Below are 22,177 nucleotides of genomic sequence, written 5' to 3'. Positions count from 1 at the left end.
AAAGTTGTATATTCAACTACGTTAATTTTATACTGCCCCTTGAGTGGTTGAAATAAAAGTCGAAGTCTGCATATGCGATTTATTTCTTGGATTGAACAAACCCAAGCTTTTTGGCAAGCTCTGAATTGGAAGCCTTTCTATATGAATTGAAAATGAGTAAAGGAATATAAAAAAAGGATGCAAAAAAGAAAACAACTAGTTTTTGTTCCCTTTGCCTGGAAGGAAAACGATAGCGAATTGTCGAGATGACGCTGCAACTCACATAAGGCACCACATAGTACAAACTTTCGACAGCTTCTTGGAGATGAACACCCTAAAGTAGATCCAGCAGATCCAAGCATGTGAGGTATGATATTTGAGTAGGAGCGTCAACCTGAAGGTAATTGCTTCTTTACTTCCCGTGCATAAAAAAAACAAGCATTTATTTTCTTGCTTCTTTTCCCCAGAAACGTATACACCAACGAAATTTGAGTATGATCAATGCACCATTTAAAAACACCTTTGCGAAAAGTTTCATGGTACTTTTTTCAATGGCCTATTTTAAGCCCTTTTTAAGCCCGAATAGTGTTCCAGAACACCTCGTACCAACCTATTAGCTATAAGAATATTTAGCATGAAATAATGGAAAATGGGAATGGTGCTTGGAACAATATACTTTATTTGCGCCAGTCATTAACGAAAACCCATAAAGTCTAGATAATTTTTGCGGGTAGAAAGAAAACATAAACAATCACTTTAAATAGAGATCTTGATGTGAATACTGCAGGCGTTTAGGATTTAGACCTCTACTCAAAGCAAACGGGAATATTTCCCGGCTGTACAATTGGGAAAGAAAACGTTGAAGATTTGCGTCGTGTTGCAATATTGTGCAAAATTTTTCAGGCAGAGCCGGGGCGGTTCTTCGGAAGCAGTCGTATTGGCCATCCAGAGGTCACAATGATGTTCTAATAAAAAAAAAAAAAGAAGGTGGTGAACACGGTTAACAAAAAGCATATTGAAGTCTAAAGCAATCAAATACGTTTCTCTTTGCTGTGCAATACAATTAGTCTCTAACATTCACAAAGCGGGAGGTTCCACTTATTTGCAGAGATAAAGTAAGTTGAAATTGGTCTAAACAAGTGGGCACATGTTGACAACCATTTCATCACAAAAGAAAATAGAAAACCCTATCGGTTTAAAATTGTACTAAAAACTTTATTCGACTCCTTTAAATAAACAATTTTTCATGAGCCTGTTATTAGGTAACATATATTTCTGTTTTCTTATACGTTTTTATTTTACATCATTCTATTCTTTACGTATGTCCGGAAGTCGAAAACTCTGACCTATTAACCACAAGCAGTATTATCACCGCTGTTCGTTTCCAACCTAATTAAAAGGGAATGTGTTTGCTCGCTTTTAATACATGTTTTGCGCGCTCTGTTTTAACATGTTTTTTTGTTTTGCTGTCAGTGTTTACTTTTCACTTCTTTTTAGTTCATTCCTAAATAGCTGTATTTTTGCTGATGTCTTGGTGACCCCGGTATAGATACCTGCTAGTGGCTTGTCGACGGCAACGTTTTGAAAATAAATAAATAAATAAATAACTTTATTAATAAATACAGTTTATGTCCAAGTGTTTTGTTGTTTTCAATAGCAGTAATGACCTAAATTGTTAATGACTCAAATTGCTGATCTTTTATTCACTAGGCCACCGACGTCAATAAAAGAAGAGAGAAATGCAAGTGGAAGAGATTCACGCTTGAGAAACAAATATAACTCAATAAACATTTGAGAGCTCACTTCCTTGACTTGGAATTGATATTTGAAGAACGGTGCAGTTCACATAGTTGGAATACAACACATAATTGTCCGTTGGTGGGTCAACTGTGGGTAAAATTCAATCTATTCTTAAAAGCCATAAACAACATTTATATTTGAGAGTGCGGAACTGTATAACAAGTAAAAGGAAGAATAAACTATTTTTACCAGGTGAGAACCATTGTTTCTTGTTTGCTGTATAAAGTTAGTATTCCCAAATAAATCAGTTCTGCTAGGCAGTTGTATGTGCCTACGTGAAAATTGGGATTTTTCTAAATTGATATTATGGATCTTTTTTAATGCGAAAGCCTACTGTCTCATGAAGCGAGCCGCGCCCAACGGCACCTTAAATCCTTTCTCTAAGTGAAGCCTGCTCCCAGCTATGAACCCTCGCGAAAGGCTAGATAACGGCACCCGAATTTCCCGATCCCAAAGGAGCGGAGCAAAGCTGAATGATTTTCAACTTCGGTACCATTGGCTGGCGCGCGTCGACGAGCCTCCGATTGGCCGCTGCGCGTCAGTTTCAACGACCGCTCACCCCTTGGCGCTGCGTGTCCGTCAGCGCGCCGTTAACATAAAGCGTCCAAGGTCAGCGCACCCAGATATGCGCGCGCGCCGACCGGTAATGAAAAGTACGCAGCAGACAAAATAAGGGAGCGGGCGAGCGGCTTTGCATGCTTTCGCATTCACAACTATTGAGAAGTCCTTAGGTGTACCTCGAGCCTTTTTTAAAGATTAATTGGATGTTTGATGCGACTCGATATATAGTTCACATCAATATTTAAGGCTAAGGTATATCTTAATGATGGTGAGTATATACGTAGTTCTCATGGACATCACAGTCGGGGATTATGGGATATGTCAGCGCCATTACCAGGTACTGACGTAGTCTCGGTCTCGGGATCGGCGCCGGCAACGTTGGCCGCTGCTGCGTTGGCTGCGTCGCTACAGCGTTCGCGGCGCGCACAGTGCGCGTTTCTTTTTCTTTTTTTTTTTTTTTTGGTGTACGGTCGCGGTCGCAGTGGTACGTACAGTCATGCTAATGTGCGCGATGTTCGGCTGCCGAAGCAGAAGCAAGTTCTCTGTACAGCAGGGTAACACAGAGCCAAATGTAGGGCTGCACCGTTTGCCAAAGGTGAAAACGCAACAGTGTGAGAGTACAAAGCTACTGTCCGAGAAACGCCGAAGCCTCTGGGTTGCTCGCATACATCGGAAGTGTCAGTGACTGCGGTCGTCACCTCATTACCGGTAAGAAATACGTTGCTCAACTGCACTGGACTGATGGATGTTCTTGTTCGCACCCTGCTCGTCTTGCCATAGCGGCCGAGACAGTGTTTGGTGCCTGGTAGCGTCACACGGCAGGGATGTGCTTTTACCTTTCTCGCAGCATTTCCGTAATTGTGTAGTGCTTGTAGCACTTTTGTGTCGCCCGTGTTGCGGCGGCGGTGCCGAGTTTACCCAGCTAAGATTTACCTAAGGTTTACCCAACCTTCGGCTTTCATAAAAACGCTTGTTTTATTGCCTACCAACGCGTCTCGCTCAGCACGACGATACGCTTCGATCGGAGACGCGTCGCGGTCATGCTCTTCACCCATCTACTCGTGAAGCAGTTTTGGGCAACTAGGGCCTTGAAGGCCTTTATTTGTTTCAGGGACAAGTAGTCCGTCTACAAAACCAGGTAGTTTCATTATGTCCACGTGCGTCGGTCGCTGGCAGCACGACCGCATCTAGAATAGTGTCCGCGCCGACTCGTAACGTGTACTGATCGACGCCGTCGCACATCTTCTTTTTAGGCTCATACCGAGCACATGTGGGGCCCACAAGCTATCAGAAATAGGAAGGGCAGACCTCATGGTGAATGGCTTTCGCCATCGCGCTGTACAGGCGATACAATTTCCGTAGCGAAGTCGCAATTGAGTGCCGCACATGCGGCGGCGAGAGCGTTCGAGGCTGCTTCTCAGTACCTGGCAATGGCGGCCGGTGGGCGGGAGTAGAGGAAGTGACGTCACGTGAGAACCATGTATTGTGATGTTTCCCTATTTTGGTCAGATTCAAGATGTATTCATCCAATTGTGCCAACCGAAACATAGTGTTAATAGGACTGTGAAAATACTGAAAATATGTATCATAACCAATATTGCGGTCAATAAAAAAACAAAACTAATCCTGCAACGTGCATGGCCGAGTTGGGCAGCTGGATGCAGCTCTGGTGCTCACGGGTTGGTCAAAGTGTTGCGCTACACATAAAGTCTCTTCGCACATCTAATCAATTGTTAGAATCTGTACCTATAGTTTGATTTTTCGACGCTATGTTTTGTCGTGCCGCTGTAGTAGGCGACCTCAATCGCCGTTCTTTCATTGTCCTCCTTGCAGCTGTGCGAATTAGAAAGGCTCTCCAGAGAGGGTTTTTTTTAATCCCTGGTGCGAGCGTTTGAATCTCTACTCAAACCTGCTGGCTGCCGCTCCGCCGGCTACGATAGAACGCTTTAAAACACTAGTGGCGCGCTCCGTCGGCGCGTTGGGTTCGTTGGACGCCAATGTGTGCGCGGGAAAAGTCAAGCGCGCGACAGCAAGGGTTTAGGGACACTATACTGTGCGGCAGAGTGGTGCCAAGATAGCTCGCAGAACGCGGAATGCAGTTTATTTGGCTCCACGATTAACGACAAATGAATTTTTCTGTTCACTGTTAGACTCTTGATATACTAAACATTTCTTTATGCAATTTGTGAAGAAGTGATATACAAGACGTTATCTGAGCAAGCAGTGTCAAAAAAGTGTATGTCAACCACACTTCCGATTTTATCACGTTGCTTTGTAAGGGGTTGTGAACAGTCCGTTGTCGTTCAGCACCGTAAAAGGCACAGCAAACTCGAATATTGATATGAAACGATATGGTAGTTTGCAAGGTGCCAAAGCGACGCCTGACGCGAGCACTAAAGTGCGCGCCTCACGCCAATGAAGTATTTTAGTAGTTCGTTTAGACACCGCCGCTATACGCAATCCGCAATCCCCTACGGCCTCCGCTATATGTAGCATAGCGGAACCGCAATTTCAAGTTTTAGTAGAACTTTTGCAACCCGTTACAGGTTACAGCCTTATGAGAAATAACGCAACACCACTAGTGGCCTTTTCAGGCAGTAAGGCTTGCATAAAATTAAGATTTGTAAAGCAATACCTTCTAATTATTTTATTAACGTCGGTATCTGTATAAAATATTATTTTTTAAGGAATAAAAAGCTAATCTTTGTCTATTTTTTAATAAAATAAGTATTATGTGTGTAATTGGCAACAACTGACAGGCAAGCAGTCCAAGTTGATCGGATACGAGTCACGCTCAAAATCCAACGTGAGAGAGCTTCAAAAATAAATGTTACTACCGCCATGGATCTCATCAATCATTTTACGCAAGCGTGAAGCTGCCATAACTTTAGTCCCCAGAAGGTAGCCATCAGCCAGCGCTTGCATGCAGCGAGCAGGCTAGCGCCATTTTGTGCTGTGCACGAGCAGAGCTGAGTAATGCTGTCACTCGTGCAGAAAACTCAAATTCCATTGATGCATTTCGAAAACGATGGCTTAGCCAAACTGACTGGTGAGATCGGTCTACTAAAACAAGGTTTACTAAATTTATCATTGGAGTATGAATATGTTTAGTTGCTAAGTGTGTTAATACTTACGCGGAGTCCTTGCAAAGAACATGTCATTTGGGGGAAGGGGTAGTATGTCGAGATATTCCAAAACCAGGGTTTCATTGCGTGCGAGCCAACTGCACAAGAAAGGCATGTTTAATATTTGTGGGAAGAAAGTAAATACTTCTCGGAGTATGATAGCATGATAGTAATAACGATTACCTATTCCCACTTCTGTAGCTGTACTGTAATGTGTAGTTCCAAGGTATTATCTCTTTCATAACCTTGAAGTTTTCATACTATACAGGGTTACCTTTGAAAGGATCTGTCAGATTATACGTGCGCCACTTGACCCATTGCGTAGCGTTCATTTCGACCACCTGCGAAGAGTGTAACAATACACATTATTACGTCGTGCATCGTGTTCTTAAAGTAAATTTGCATTTCAAATTCTCATCAACTTATCGATTGCACTATGTATTTAAATTGGCACATCCATATTTTAGTATATTTAATAATAGTTTGTTTAAAATATGGATATTAAATCTTATATAAAAGGACAAAATGTTATAGATGACGAGACCCGAGTGAAGCCAAATATACGTGCGATTTACCAAACATAATCCGGCACGTCAGCAACTTAACCTTATGCTGCCGGAAAGAAAATGATAATATTGCTATTTTTTTTCTGTTAAAAACGTGCTTTTAGTGCAAGGCTTGAAAAATATTAGCCATTGAAGAAAATGAGCCATCTTCGTGAAGTTCTTATTTCAAAGTCTCTGCGTTCACGTTCCTTCCATTGAAAAGCACGGCAACAAAACCGAAGCCCGCACATGATCTCGCCACACCGCCGTGTCCTTCCGCCTGATAAAGTCTGCGTACTATGCGCACTGTCACCATGGCAACGAAGCGTTACTGGATAAATGGACACGCGAACGCAGACGCTGAAGTGAGCAATAGCGGACGCCATTTGGTGAGCATCGAAAGCTAAAGTGGATGACGCTAGCCAAAACAGGACGCGCTGGTGCGGGGCGCTGCTGGGAGCAGGAAACGGTCGCCTGCCGAACCCTTGGCGGTTCAGTTGAAGCTTGGTGCAACCTCGGGCTTGAGTATATAGTTAATTGGTCAATATCCAAACCTAGGAGTTACCGGGAATGACGCGGTTTGTTTCGGAGCCTAGCTTGTAACTCCCAAGAGGCTCCGTCGACCTGCTACCCGTCGAAGTTTAGCAGACGATCTTCGGGAAACGCAAGGCGTAGGCCCTTGCTGGCTTGAGACGTATGTCTTCGCCAGAGCCGTATATGTAGAGAGTTCGGCCATTCGTTGGGAAGTATAGGAGACAAATGAGGAGGCGCCATTGGCTGAAAGCGGGCTGGGCGTGTTCCAGGGCGTCTTCAGAAATTCGAATGTGACGAACCAGAAGCCGGAAATATTACCCTGGCTGTGGTCGCGAGAAACAAACCTGATAACTGCATTAGAGTAACTCTCGATGACTGAAAATATGGCACACGTGATAACTCAATCAGCTCATCCAAAATGATGGTGGAGGAGAGCGACGAGCGGAACGATCGACATAATCCGTAAGCCAAGCGCCGAGGGCCGGGAATCTGCTGTCTGAGCGGTCACACTCTGTCCGAGTAAAAGAGAATTGAGCGGCGCATTCGTTTCTTACATCTTTCTGCATGATCATGATAAAAACAACATGTGCACCCTATTTTCAACCACGAAGAGTTTCTACGCTTCACTCTTACGCGCTTATTGAAACCATTCACGAACATAGACCTTTGATCAGAACTGTTTCTCGCTACCACCGCTAGGGGATTCTTTTCGGCTTCTGGTTGGTCAAGAGAGCATGCCAAGCCCTCTTTCCAAGTCTGGTGCACGCCCTAACTCTGCCCGCGCCTCCCATTGACCAAACTCTCTACATATACGGCTCTGGTGTTCGCGTGTACATCTATCCGGGGGACGCCTCGTTGCCATGGTAACGGTGGCCATAACGGGCGGACATTATCATGATGAAGGAGACGGCGTTATGGCGAGATGAAGTTCGTGGTTCGGGTCTTCTGCGTTCCAATAGGCGAAACGTGTAAAAGATAATATTGAAATAAGGGTTTAACGCAGATAGGTTATTTTTTTTTTCCAGCGTCTAATATTTTGCCGACTAGTGGACTAAATGCATGTTGTTAATTTTTATTCATTTTTTGCCACTTTGCGACCAGTGTTTTTTTTTTTTTTTTCTGGAACATGGGTTTAAAAAAAATGAAACCGCCGATATTTTTATAAGTAAATACCTTAATACTGCGGCGCAGCGTGTAATTTGCCCTGAAGCAAAGGCTGTCCTTTGTATCAACGTTCATTTGGTGTTTGCGTGCTTCGAAGAGCGTCGGTATATTAAAGCAATAGAAGAATGTTGAAGGAGTTTACTACTAAGGCGAGACGTCACAGACCTATACGTCATGTGAGGCTGACGTGCTGTCAATTGTATTTAGCTTAACGTCCATTCATCAAATGAAGAATACCAATACAGGAGGCAGATTTCACATATGACAAAGCTCGAAGAGCATCAAATGCAGTTCCTAGCCATCTTTACTTATTTCTTTAGTGTCGTAACGATTTTAAAAAGACCAGGATACCTCCTTTATGAAATGTTTGACTGTTAAAATGCTTGTTAGCTTCTTTCTATTTTGTGTAGGTATTAATGATGTAATTCGGAATGTAAAAGTTATGAATCTTGGCGTCAGCTTTATTATGTATCTATTTATGGGGTATATATTTTTTGTGTAGTCGTGCTTCAGAGGAAATAGCCAAATTAGAAAGGGCAACCACATTTGGATATAACCAGTCGAATACCAACACACAGAAATCCACAATATTATTGAGATGGCGAACTAATCTGCAAGCGATCGTGTGGAAGAATGTTATAATTCATCAATATATTTGTTTTTGCCTTACGTCTATTGATTGCATAAAAAAGAAAGTATTTATACACAATTTGTTCAGGTGACAGGTTAGTAATTCTTAGAAGTTGATTTACTGTATGTTTTAGTCATGCTTTTATCAGAGCCGTATCACTGATATTATTCTCAATTTTATGGCGATTGATAAATACTACGACTAGAGGAGCAGCGTATCCCAACAAACGTTTTTCTGGGCGATCTTTACTATTTCAAATATACTGGTTTAAGTTATCTAAACGTACGGATTCGAAATTTTGTTTTTTTAACAGTTCCTCTTTTATTTACAAATTGCAATATTTTTGCGAAGTATGAGTTTTCTCGACCAAGTATCAGTTATATTAATAAAATACCAACATTTATGATTACAAATCTGAACGCCAGACAACGCGAGCAGGACTGTGTAAACGCTACAGTTGACATGGCGCGTCTGGTGCCATCTGCACACCGAGTGAAGGCCATCAAACATTCCGTTTGTTTGCATTTGGAGATCGGGTCTCGTCTCGCCTTACGGAAACGACCTAAATGACGTTCAAAAATCTACGTGTGTGGAAACCAAGACTTAAGACCCGTTCACATCGTTGTGTTTTCTTAGGACCGAGCTCTTGTGATCTCTCTCGACGAAAGAACACACTGGTACGTCAGCGCCATTTCTGAGGTGACCCTGGAACTTGATGTCACGAAAGCGAGAGTTCTGCAGTATTTGCTGCGAGGTCAAATGTAAGTAGTACCTATAAGAAATAATCGTTTATAACAATGTAAAAAAATATTCTGGCTAAAAAAATGTACAAAAATGCCATGTCTTCCACGACTACCCTATCGATGGCGTAGTGTGTTCTCTAGTCGTAAGAGATTTTAAGAGGTTTAAGGCACACTGTCATAAGCAGGTGCAAGTGCGTGAAAGACCCTTTAGTTTTCCGTTTCTTAGAACGCGTCTTCGTTTTTGGCCCTTGTTGCAGCTACGCGATGTATGTCAGTACGGATTGAGGAGCAGGAGGGACGAACTTCAGATAATGTCCTCTTACTACGCTCCGGCAACAAATGCGCCGGCATGCCGCACTACATAATTTTTATTTTATTTCATCTTACAAAATTTTTATACCTGATTTTTTTAATAAATTGTTTTAACGCAAATGACCATGTGTGAAGCGTGTCTGCCAGTGAAGTCACAGGTGCAAGCAGACGTGCCAGACGTCCGGAAGCTCCTCAATGAGCAACGCCTTCCAGCTACATCAGGATGATATTCAACGAATATCAATAAAATCTATCTGCGACGAAGCGGAGGTCTGCGTTGGAGTAAGTTGTTCATAAGATATGACAACGTTCAATACAAACCATAAAACCGATATTTTTCCTATACCAACCTTAACATAATTTGAGTATGTAAACTGTGATGGTGAGAAAATAATTGTGCTAAATAAGAGCTCGTCTGTCCCAGAGTTCGTCTGTCCCAATAAATTGGTAAGGCCAAGTAACAAAAGCCCTCTTGTGTAAACTTTATTATTTCAGCAACTTCTAGAGTAGCGATAATTTTTTTTTTGTAATTTATACGTTAAACAATGCGCATTACTAAAGCACTCATGTTTATGTTTGTTCTCTAGGAGTGCGCGTTTCTTAATTTCCTTCTCACGTTTTTCTACAGTCGATAAATTACAAAAAGTTACTCGGGATTGCATAAAAAATCAAACAAACAGTTGGTTGCAACTTTGTAATTACAAAGATGCACTTACTTTCATTGCGTCATTTTTTGACGGATCTTCGGGGAAAGCTGTGGTCATACTGTCATGAAATCTCCCTCGAGGCGCAGTAGTATTTGTGTTGCCATAGCTTCCCAATCGAGGCCTAGTAGTAGTTGTTTTGCCGTAGGTTCTCACAAGAACTCCACACAAAAAAAAAGGCCAAGCTTAAAGCAAGCTTCATGTTGTGCCTAAAGAGCAAACAAATAAGAGCATCTTCAACGTTTTGGGGGTTTGAGTATTTATACGTTGTGTGATACCAGCCCTCTTCTTCGTGAGCCAATCAACAGTTCGAGGGCCAACAAAAGAATCACCTAAAAGTGTGCAACTGGAAGCTTCCTGTGGAGGAGGAGTAAAACAGGGCGTAGACAAAAAGCACGCAAAAAAAAAACAGATGACCGTTGTTACTCATGGTAGGCTTCCAGCCCTCAGAAGCAAGCTATTTGGCAACATCTGGTAGTGGCATAACTTGTGCTTTTTCCGTTCACGCAGAGCTCTGCAGCGCACAAGAAAGACGAAACAAAGCCACACTTGGCGGCGCAAAATGTACGAGCCAGAACAATAAAATATGAGTGAACTCTTGTCGCTCTGGGGTTAGTTATCTTTAGGGCTCAAGGGGTTAAAGTTGATTCTTTAAGCTGGGGTAAGAGTGCACATACGTCATACAAAACAGAGTCTGCAAAAACAGGAGTCACCGCATTATCCCTTGATTGACTGCCGCGCGCCAAGTTTTTCCTTGAACTCACTGCCATGCGGCATTCGAAGCACGGGTCTCGCGGTGATTCGCGTTAGAATCTATATGCAGACTGTTCTTTATATGATGTATAAACACTGTGACACCGGCAACCCCTTACAAAAATGAACAATGAGTTTCAATTGAGCTTCTACTGTGTTTTATAGAGTCAAATGAAACTCGTAAGAAACTCATCGTTAAATGAGTTTTATCATTACCCACTCCATATCTATTCTTTTGAGTTTACTCATTACAAATTCAAGTGAGGTTTATCGTTACCCAATCAATATCAATTCTTTTGAGTTTACTCATTACAAATTCAAGTGAGGTTTATCGTTACCCAATCAATAGCGATTCTTTTGTGTTTACTCATTACACATTGAAATGAGTGTTATCGAAAAAAAAATCAATATATCTACTCCCTACTGCATTGCACCCGAAGCAAATAGCGCGTCGGTGCTAGTTCTGATATACAGATTTATTTCCTGTGCTTAAAATAATAACTGTATTCACCCTCTTTTACTTTTAAAGGCTTATTCAAACGATGTATGTCTTCAACGCGCCACAGTTTAGCGAAACCAAGATTTCGCAAAATCGGCCTGTTCACACGTGGAGTTTGACGCGCGAGACCTGTGACGTATTGACTCACGAGAATTTCGCCAAACCTTGTCTGCACCGGGAATATTAAGCGTCTCGCATCAAAATGATATGAAGTACGCACAGTGTGAAGAGACAGCCTGTTTTATTAATGCCACTCAATGAATTTCGTCAGATTCGGGTCAACGGGTTTACTAGTTCTGCCAAACCCGGGAAAAACCGCGAGATGATCTCGAAGCATTTCGGACATTTTTGCACCGCTAATAAAGAACGTTATCCCCAGTCACCATGTTTATATACAGTGCTTGCACCCGCCGCGACTGTTGACGAATCTGCACCGCGCCCCCAATCCGTACTGTAGGCGCCGTTAACACACCTGCAACGCCTGCAACCGAGCATGACCAAGACTCGTCGCCCGTATGTCGCTCGACATGTTTGTTTTGTTTTCTTTCGGCTTCGGCTCGGATACGGAATCGGCCAAAGATCAGACTCCTCCAAAAGCTCGCTCCTCCTCGAAGGTCAGACGTCATAGCGAAGTCGAGCGGCCATTGGCAGCGTCCGCGTTTCTCCTTCGGGAGATTGACGGGGGTCGGTGAGGTTTAAGCGAAAAATTGCTCCAGAAGCGAGAAACACGCGCCACTTTTTTCGAAGGCGCGCCACTTTTTCGGTTGCGTTCAGACGGGGAGTCTGTTTCCCGAAACCTAGTTTCGCGACACAAGATTCGCCAACAAGATGCATCATGTGAACAGATCTATTTACGGCGCCTTTTGGTCAGTTTCGGTTTCAGTATTGTAACTTTTACTGGTTTCGTTTTCATATCTTAAGGATCGCGTCTTCGACGCCCCATCGGTAGCGACACCAGTTCTTTGTATGTTTTTTTTTTTCCGGCATGGTTTCGCCATTTTTGCGACGGTTGGGTGTTTCGCCGTTTCGCGGTATGGAAATGTATTTAGAAATGGAAATGTGCTAATTTAATCAAGTTATTCTATCTGTGAAGTTTTCTCTTGTGATGATTATGTTCAAGAAGAGCGCGGAAGGCCGACGACGCAACAGAACGAGCAACTCAACGCAGTTGGTAAGTGTACTTTGTTTGCATTGTACGCGTTTAACGAGAAGTGAACATTATGGAGTTTTAGAATAATCTCGTGGCTGCTGTGCATGCGCAGACCCAAAACAAGCTTCGGACTCGAGCTTTGGGGCCCGTTATTTATCGATAATAGCGTGGGTACCGCAAAAGGCGGCGTACCGCAAAAGGCGGCGCCCCTCGACATCTCCGTTGAATGCGTCTTCGACGCCGTCGCCCGCTCGGGAACTGCGTGAGTCGCACTCGGCGACCGCGGTCGGTATGGTCGACGCGTATTGAAAACGCCACGGATCGCTGGATTCACAGCTCAAAGCTATCGAGGCGCGTGTACTTACGATCGCGGCAGACATGGGAGGCACTCACTTGATCGAATGACGTATTAGCGAACGCCCACGTTTCATCGAACGACACTTTAGCGAATAGTCAGACGCCGCGAAGCGGCGTTTTCGGGTGGGCCACATGGGTTCACATTCTTGTAATGAGTTGCCGCAGACTGTCGCCGCGAAGCGGCGTAAAGCGCAGCGCAACGGATGGGTTAACGCGCGCCCCCGTTATTCGCTAAAACGACCATTCGCTCAAATGTCGCCGTTCGCTAAAATGTCATTCGCTCTTGTGATATGGACCCGGCAGACATGTAAGCATGCCTGGGTAGTGGATCGTCTGGGCTTCGGAAGTACAACAGAGCAGCTTGGCAGCGACAAAAACAAAACATGCGGCATTGAGTGTAAAAAAACTACAAAAATGTTACTCTGGACAAAAAGCTTGTTTAATTTTCAAGATAAAACGTTCTAACTTTTTAATTAAAGCTGCCGCGACATCTTGGTGGCGTTTTAAGCGCGAGATGCTTGCGTTTGAAGGGGTCCCCTTCAGAGAAACGCTATTCTAAAACTCTTCGCCGCAATCCTCGCTATTTTGCCGTCCGTAACGCGCGGTAAAGTAGCGCCCGATATTCTAAAACTCCCTATTTTCTCGTTAAGCTAGAATGTTTTTTTTCTTTTTTTAACTAGTTGGGTTTGCTTTATCTGTCCTAATGTTTGGATCTATGTGTAGCGTAATGAAAAGTTACCACTCATTCTGTGTATGGTCCGAGAAAGTGTAGCTCATGTCAACAGAGCACGTATTGAATTCCTAATGCTACTTTCAGTCCGTTGCTTTAGGAAATGTCTTATTGGTCTAGCAGTGTACTCATGTCTTTCAACTATAAATTGATTACATTGATAATACTTCATTACATTTCCGAAGTTAGACTTCCTTGGAATTCGGTTCATGCAGAGACAATATTCCTTTTCAGTCAAAATGGTTGAAGAGGATATCCATCTTTTGTTTTGAAGTTATGGAAGTGGACTAAAGTGTACTGTTACGACAAACTTCGGTCCCCTGGCTTTCTAGAATTGAACTGGGTTGACATTTGTCGGTTAGAACTTTTGATAAAGCAGTTGTTCCTTTTGCCTCTTTTTTTTCTCTTTCATTTTGCAATTGTGATGTGATCAAGCCGAGGGCCGCAGTTATTCCCAAATGAAGCAGCAGCAGTGTGTTCCCAGCTTGCGTCACTTCGATTAATTTCAAGGCATGCCACGAAATGAATGCCCCTGTTCATACACCGTTGGAATTGGGACTGACTTCAAAATGCAGTTCGACACAGTGTTTAAGCGGTATAAGACATATGTTGAATGACCTATGCGGTTGTCACAGGTTCGTGGTTGGTCAACCTGAAACGCTTGTCTTCCTCTTTCCATTGGTTTGAAGCTCGGCCGGCATTATACTCTGCCTTATACTTAGCGTGCAACGCTGTCAAAGCTACTGGCGCGAGTGCGTGGCTTCATCTACGGTTTTGTTTGTGCGAGAAGGCGTGCAAATGATCAACAAGACCAAGCCCCACGCTCGCGCCAGTAGCTTTGACAGCGTTGCACCTTAAGTATGAAAAGGAGTATAGTCTCATCCGAGCTCAAGCCTTTGACGCTCAGGTAAACATGTGCGAGGATTGTAATTGACCCTGCCCCCAAACCACCTATAAACAGACCAAAATGGCAAAAAAGAGAAAATTTGTGACAGCGGTGTTCGAGAGAAACTGCAGACGTTTAATTACCCTGCCTGAAACTTTGCAAACATTTCAGTGTGGTTGCACCTGTGTGGGCGAGGTAAATCCAATATGAAAAGACCCTGAAGTGACGCCTTCAGGATGCCGAAAATAATTATGGTAAGTTAGAAATTAACCCACTAGTATACTTCCTAAATATTTGGGCAGGGTGTCGATTAAAAAATTTTAACCCAGTTAATTTGTCACAAATTTTCAGGCATAATATCTTGAAAAGAATGGAACTGCAGATGTTCCAAACTGGCTGAGGTAAATCAGCCTTGCAGTGCACCAAGGTTTACACTGAACATACTTTTGTGTATTGTCCACGAGGCGTAGCACTTGCATTGAAGTTTCATGTTGTAGTTTCTTCAATGTTTGAACTTTCAGCGTGCCAGCTGGGTAGTGTGTAAATGTTCTTTTTTTATAGCGCAAGCAATATCTTAATCCTGGTGGCAGAAAGTTTCGGCTAGCAGTTGACATGGTTGGACAACGGTGTGCATGCTTGCTTTCTCTGAAGCGGCCAATGAAGCAAAATAACAGCATGTGCGGATTGTTCATGCATTTAATTTTTTGTTTGTTGTTCATTTCAGACTACATGTGCTCCCAGTACAAGGGGGTGGCTCTCCAGGCGCTGACGACCAGCATGTCATCTCTGCTGTGCTGTCGAGGGAAATTTAAAGGGTAAATATTGCAGCTGCAGTTTTTTCTATTCTATCCCTGCTACACTTCCTGCGAATTTCTGTGCATACTTGGTCTTTTTGTTTTCATAGTAGTGTAAACTTTTGTTATAGTCCGTTGCAACTATAGACCGACACGCGGCCCTGGCGTCACGCAGCTGCGGTGGCGCTGCAGACGGCACTGCGCATGCGCAGACGCTTCACTTCACGCGAATTCAGTTTCTGTGCACGCGCAGTGCCCACACCTGGTGTGGACAAACGCGGGATTGTTTGTAAACAGCATGTCGGTCTATAGAATAGCACATGCCCCTCCCACAATTCCCTTTGCTCGCCATGATTGGCGGTGTCCTCTCGGCTCTCCTCCTCTCTAGTGTTTGCTTATTAAAAAGAGTGAAGGGCTTTTTGGGAGGGCCTTGTGCTATTCTAGAGTGGCAACAGAGTATAATGACCTCAGTTAATTTAACCATTTCGAAGAGTCCTCGCGGGCACCCATGCATTTTTATGGGAAGGACTCTGCATCATATTTTGAACCAAGAAAATGACCCCACAAACGGGAAAGCACGGGCTTTCTGCTACAAAATTAACGGAACCAAACTTTGTTTTCAAGATCAGACCGGAAAAAGTCGACTCCTGTCTTAAACGGCGAGTAACAGAAATCCTGTGCTAGTCTCGCCACGTTGGGAAGCTAATGCTATGACCCCCATCTTGATTTCTTTAATGCTTGTTATGGCTGTTTTCACATCTGGTATTTTCACTGTTTTTGGGCAAAAGTGAGTGGCAGGTCACCATAGGTTTCCAGAAGAAAGTGGTCGCATATGCAGAAATTTCTAGCAAGTTCGTAGCGCAGTGGCACTTCGTCGCAACCAAGGAAAAACTATGGTATTGTTGGTGCAAAACATTAAGCCTCACGACTAGCAGCAACTTAATCATGGATATACTGCACCGTACGGCGTTTATTTGAGCTCTATTCCCCTCAAAATTTTACAGGGGCACTTAGGTATCCCTTTCTGGATTGAATGCGAAAGCATTGTCATTCCTAACGGCACTTACTTTTTTTTTCCTCTATTGTTAGGAATGGCAATGCTTTCGCATTCAATCCACGTATGTATAATTAAGTACCCCTCTAATATTTGTATTACGTTACATAATACAGCGTCGCACGTCATGGTACGTCATGGCGTCACGTGAAGTGTGATGTCATCGAACCGAGGACATATTTTTATGACCATCTTTCGGGCACATCAACGCTGATGCCGTCAAACATGATGAAAAAACAGTCTCAGATAAACAGGGACAAAAAACGGGTAAAGACATGCCATCTTTTGCTGTAATGGGACAAGCTTCTTTTTGAGGGGAGAGTAATGTCGCATTCCGAAGCGGCTGAGATTGCACAGCAGCTAGCATGCCCGGCTCTCACACAGCAGCACCGGGTTCAAATCTCAGCCGTGAAAGCACATTTTATTCTTTCTTTTATTCCTCTGTTAACGTTTGGTACAACTCGGATTTTTCGCTCCATGGACATATAATGCTTTGGCATTAAAAAGGCACATCCAGTCAGGAATGTGCCCTTTCGTGTGGTAGGGTCGCACAGCTGCTCACCACTTTGAAAATCACTACTGAAGTACGAGGGGGCGCTAATGATCACCAAATCAGGTTCACGCCATTCATAGGTGAAGGATCCTTTTGCGTGCACTGAAGATTTGTGTGGCATTTGCTTTCGTTGATTCATTGGCGCATCTCGCCGTTGATCGCAGTCCTGCACCTTGTTAGCTTTAACGGGCAGGATGGACAGCTCGGCAGACTCGTCGGCTGAATCCTCCGTGTGTAGTTTAGCGTTGCCCTTATACTGCTTCAAGTAGGGATGCATGTGAACAGTGCGCAAAACACATGCCTCTTGCCCACGCTTCTATATTCATTGCTGGTCGTGGCGAAATAGCCAAGTGATGTGCGGCCATGTTTGCCCTAAAAAGTTTGTGAGACACTTTGGATAATGTCGTAATATTTCGTTGTAAGTCACTCAACAGTTGCGACAAATTTTGTTTTGTTAATACGGATTTGTTCTCGGGTATCGTGTTTGCTTTTTGAACTCGGCCTCTGATGTCTCGATCCTCCCAATAATTGAAACTTAGTGTGGCGGATCCAGACCTTTGTTTGTTTTGGGGTGGGCGGAAAATTTTTAAGGATACTATTCTCCCATTCTTTCTTGTTCAAGGGGGGTCCACTCATGTCCAATTGTCCTCCGAGAAGAGGGGGAAAAAGGGGGTCCCCCCCACTTTCCCCCTGGATCCGCCACTGTTGTGAAACCTGCAGTTGATAATCATTCATTCGGAGCATGGCTTTATGATCCGCATAGAACCCTATTACCGTTTCCTTCCTGTCCGTTGTGATTAAAAATACTTGTTCAAGATAGTAAACAGACAAAAAAATTAAATAAAAATACACAGGGACAACAAGTGGACATAAAACACTGGCGCCAGTGTTTACCACCACTTATTGTCCATGTGTTTTTTGCAGCGCTTGTCTACGATCATGGATCAGTTGGCCCAAATTGCCATGTTAATTCTGCGAGATGCTTATAAGTCTTAGCTTCTCTATGTTCAAATTTGGTAAACTTCATAAGCGATAACATCTGCTCGCTTATCTTTGGTAGACGTTTTCAAAAGCCGAAATAAAAGAGTGCAATGCCGCGGCGAAAACAGTGAGCGATTGATTCTCGCAGATTTGGGGGCAAAATATACTTTTGCATTATGGTGCCCCTGACAATGTTATTAGTGCCACTCATTAAACTATCAAGGTAGTTTGTAAATTAAGTGCCTGGGTGAGCAAAAATGTAGGAATTTTGAATGTGACTTTCCGCATTTAGGGCTGGTTCACACATACAATGCAGCGCTAACTCAGTCCTGTTAAGGCAACGAGTCACTGCTACTTCCATGGCTTGTATCGTGTGTTCTGAGGGTCCTCCTTTCCTAAAGGACTGATGTCCCGGTTTGTAATACTGATTCAGCGCTGAGGTAGTGCTGCGCTGTGAACAGGATGCCTTGCGCGGACATTGAAGTTTAGATAAGCAGATCAACGTGTAACTGTGCATCTTTTTTCTTTATAGGTTACCAGTACAAGGTCTCCCATGGACATGAAGGCAGTACAAGGTCTCCCATGGGCACGAAGGCTGTACAAGGTCCCCCATGGACATGAAGCAGTGTACCGTATACTCGAATTTTGCATTTTTAATAAACCAGTTATTACTCCTTCACACGGTTTTATGCAGGCATTTTCCGAACACTGCATGCGTATATAGGCATACATAAAAGTGACACTTGCACTCACTTTCCCCTTCCTTCAAAACAACGGTTAGATCCGGACCACATGTCATGCAACCTATTGCCGCCTTCCCTCTCAGAGCCGTCTATCTAGAAACCCACGCCAGGAGTATAAATTCTAATACATTTCATTTTAAAGTCTAGACACACTGCTTTGAGTCTCTGTTGAAAATCAAATCTTATTTTCTACTGCGTTGCAATTCAGGTTTTGATGGACCATCTCATTAAGTATGTTCCGACTCGTCGGAATATACCTAATGAGATGGCACGTCAAAACCTCAAGTACAACGTGGTAGAAAAAAACATTTGATTTTCAACAGAGACTCAAAGCAGTGTATCTAGACTTTCAATTGAAATCTATTAGAAATTCTTATGAGGTGGCACGACTGAACCTCAATTGAAACACGGTGGCCAATAGTTTTCGTAAACTCCTTAGGGACTCGTTACAAAAAATCAATTGTTTTTCAACACAGACTCGAAACGGTGTCAATAGACTTTCAAATTATATTCTTATGAAATACATTAGAAACTTTATGCGGTAGCTTTGTCGAAACATCAATTCAATTGACGGTGGCCAATAGTTTTCGTAAACTCCTTACGGATTCGTTACAAAACTCATTTGCATTTCTATTGAGACTCAAAAAGACATATTGAGTAGACTCCATAAACTTTCCAAAGAAATTCATTAAAAATTTTTGTAAGGGACGAAGAAGGCGGATTTTTGGAAGTGACACTGGTGTGTGCCGACGCCGTTTTCTAAGTAAATAAAACTGTTTATTTATTTTTGTCTCAGCAATGGGTTTTGCCTCACAGCCTACTTAATGTTACCCGGGTGCCGGACGTCTGTCATTCCTAGATTAAACGATAAACCTATATTTAGTTTGTAATTCAAATAAACATACACAACATTGAAAACAGTTACTGCTTCCAGTAGGGTAAGTGCGTTGACCTGCAAGTGATACAGGCATGACTCGTTAATATGGGCACCTCCGTTCCTCCAGAAAAGCGGCCATAATAACGGCAAAGAATGCAAGAGTCCACTTAGGTCGTTTCCACAGGGTCTATATAGCGAGGTATACCTAGGGTCCTTTGTTATCGGGTAAAACCGTAAATTTCCTGATATTCACGTACCGTATATGTTTCTTGAAAATAGGGTTAAGCCCAATTTTTCCCCGAATTCAGGAATTAAATTGCAGCAAAGAGTTAGTAGCGACACATGCTCTGACTTAACACCACGGAAACAATCCTAGATTCTTTTGGATTCAATGATCTCCAGTTACATAGAATCACACAATCAACAGTGGTCTTTATGACCTTTGTTAAGTATCCTTCGGCCTTCTTATTTTTTCCGTTTCTAGAAGCGCAAAAAAAGGAAGGCGAGAAACTGCTCATTTCAAACGTACGTAAGTGGTAATGCTGAGGAACGTTCTCTCAACTTAGATACTGTGTCCGAAAATTGTACAGGTCTAGAATGGAGACAGAGATATGCTGCACATGCAAAATATTATGTAAGCAAAAATGATTTACGAAATATTTTACATTCTATGTGAGCTGTTACTATGTTTCAACGCTATCTTGTGTATAGTACTTTATTAGCAATATATTTGTATTAAAAGCGACCACTTCTTGATTATACTGCTATCTTTCTAAATCTAACCTGGAAAAGCAGATCTTCATAAACAATATAAACTTTTATGAAGATCGGCCAATTTTCAAAGCCGATTATTACACCTCGACTTTAAAAATGATAAAACCCGAAAACGAAGGAGCCTAGTGGATACCCATATTAATCGGATCCGTGTCAACTAGACATTACTGTATATTGTCACGAATTCGAAACACAAACAAAAACACATTGGGGTTTAGATAGAAATAGAGGGTTCGCTGTTTTTGGTATGTACTGATAAACCCGGAAACCTCTTTCCCGAACAAGTTTGATAAGAATCGCGAAAGAAAATTCGGATTGTAGTTGTGCCCGTATAAAATAAAACAATAACAGGCTTTACATTTTGGTCAGCATTTTCATTTCTTATCAAGCCCGCACTAAACTGTTCGCGAGGTTGTTTATCGCGGTCAGTTCAGTTGCGTTCGGCAAACGACACGTTACTGCTATGTTTAACACTTAATGACATCGTGTGTTCATTTCTCGCCATTCTTAAGTGGTTATCCTATAATGCTAAATGAATTCCCGTAATATACATGGCGGCCCCGAAAACAATTGCAGGGATTTTTTCACAGTAAAGGCAAACTAAGCACAGCCGAACGCTCATTCTCCACTTGAAGGTTGCGCTAATTGTCCAAGCAAATCCCAAATTTTCCGCGTGAACCGATATTTTATCAAAAAGTTGAAATTTATTTTCTTAAAGTGTAAATGGGAAAATGTTGGCCAACGGACTTTTCGAATACATGGAGCTCTATGACGTCAGAAACCGAAAATGGACGACACTGCATGGGACCCATTCTCCAATTTGGAATTTGCAGAAAAATCGCATTTGAATCAAATATTGGTTTGAGCTGAAACTTTGGAATCTGGTTTGAACCTCTAGCGATACCTTTCAGCGGAGAATGAGCGTTCGGCCATGCATAATTTATTGCTGCGAAAGAAAAAAAAATCTCCATATATATGTTTTTTTTTTTTTTTTTTTTTTTGGGGGGGGGGGGGGGGCGCTTTGTAGAACATCTAATAAATCTGCCTCGGTGACGAGTTTTTTTTTTTTGATTTTCCGATATGTTTCGTCTTTAGACGTTGGGTTGAACTTCCCTGTCGGTGGCTTTTTAATTAAAGCAGTACCAGTTACCGCAGCAGGAAGAAGATACGAATATAATTATCGTTTACAGATATTATATACCTCGTTTCAAGTGTAAGTTCCACCGCAGCCGATGCTACGATTTAAGGAAACCTATCAAGGATCATCAGAAGAGCATCGTCATTACGCTCGTTGTCGTCGTGGGATTGCAATCACCGGTTAAACCATTCGCGCAGAGAAGAAAGCGCACGATCGCGCTGCATTTACTTCGAGTTATTTCTTGAGTCGGTGACGGCGAACGCGCGAACACGCTCACGCCGTGATGAAGCATTTCTGGGGCTGCTTGATTGCCTCCACGAGTCGGAGTGTTAACTGTGGCCTTACTTAAGTGAAATGCACTATAAGTATGGTTTCTTGTACTTGGGTTTTGTTTTTATCACAGATTCAGTGTTTTTTTTTTATTCACGCATCGGTCGCTGCAAGACGTTAGCGTTTACCAGGGCTTACGTTAAAAAAAATTAAGGAATTACAGTTAGAATTACTTGAGGCTAAATTCTGATTAATTATAATTACAATTTCCTCGTCTATAAAAGTAAGGGGTCGTTACCACCAGAAGTAAGACGTTGCTTTCGTGAACGACTTCCAAAATTGCTGTCCTCAACCAAGATATACAAGGGAGTGGGTTATTTGAGTGTTTATTGTTGGCGCACGTCCTAACTATTGAGCTTGTAGGAATGCGTTACTCTACATCACGTTTTTTATTTCAAATATGTACAGTACGGTTTACGTCGTTCGGAACATCTCGTCTCCGCTGCTCGCGATCGTGGTT

General features: G+C 42.8%; 1 long non-coding RNA gene and 1 pseudogene across 1 annotated transcript; one reads left to right on the top strand and one right to left on the bottom strand.

The window, feature by feature from the left end:
* Nucleotides 1-789: 789 nt before the first annotated feature.
* Nucleotides 790-10,300, bottom strand: LOC115326145 (annotated as a pseudogene).
* Nucleotides 10,301-12,482: 2,182 nt separating this feature from the next.
* On the top strand, nucleotides 12,483-15,218 carry LOC115326143. The gene is made up of 3 exons (XR_005715699.3): nucleotides 12,483-12,521; nucleotides 14,645-14,727; nucleotides 15,198-15,218. It is a non-coding gene; the product is annotated as an uncharacterized LOC115326143 (long non-coding RNA).
* Nucleotides 15,219-22,177: the final 6,959 nt, after the last annotated feature.

This window comes from Ixodes scapularis, unplaced genomic scaffold (genome assembly GCF_016920785.2).
Source record: "Ixodes scapularis isolate PalLabHiFi unplaced genomic scaffold, ASM1692078v2 PGA_scaffold5__190_contigs__length_132052651, whole genome shotgun sequence".
In the NCBI taxonomy this organism is placed as follows: domain Eukaryota; kingdom Metazoa; phylum Arthropoda; class Arachnida; order Ixodida; family Ixodidae; genus Ixodes; species Ixodes scapularis.
Note: the sequence above shows the minus strand (reverse complement) of the source record. Positions and strands in the feature narration are given on the sequence as shown.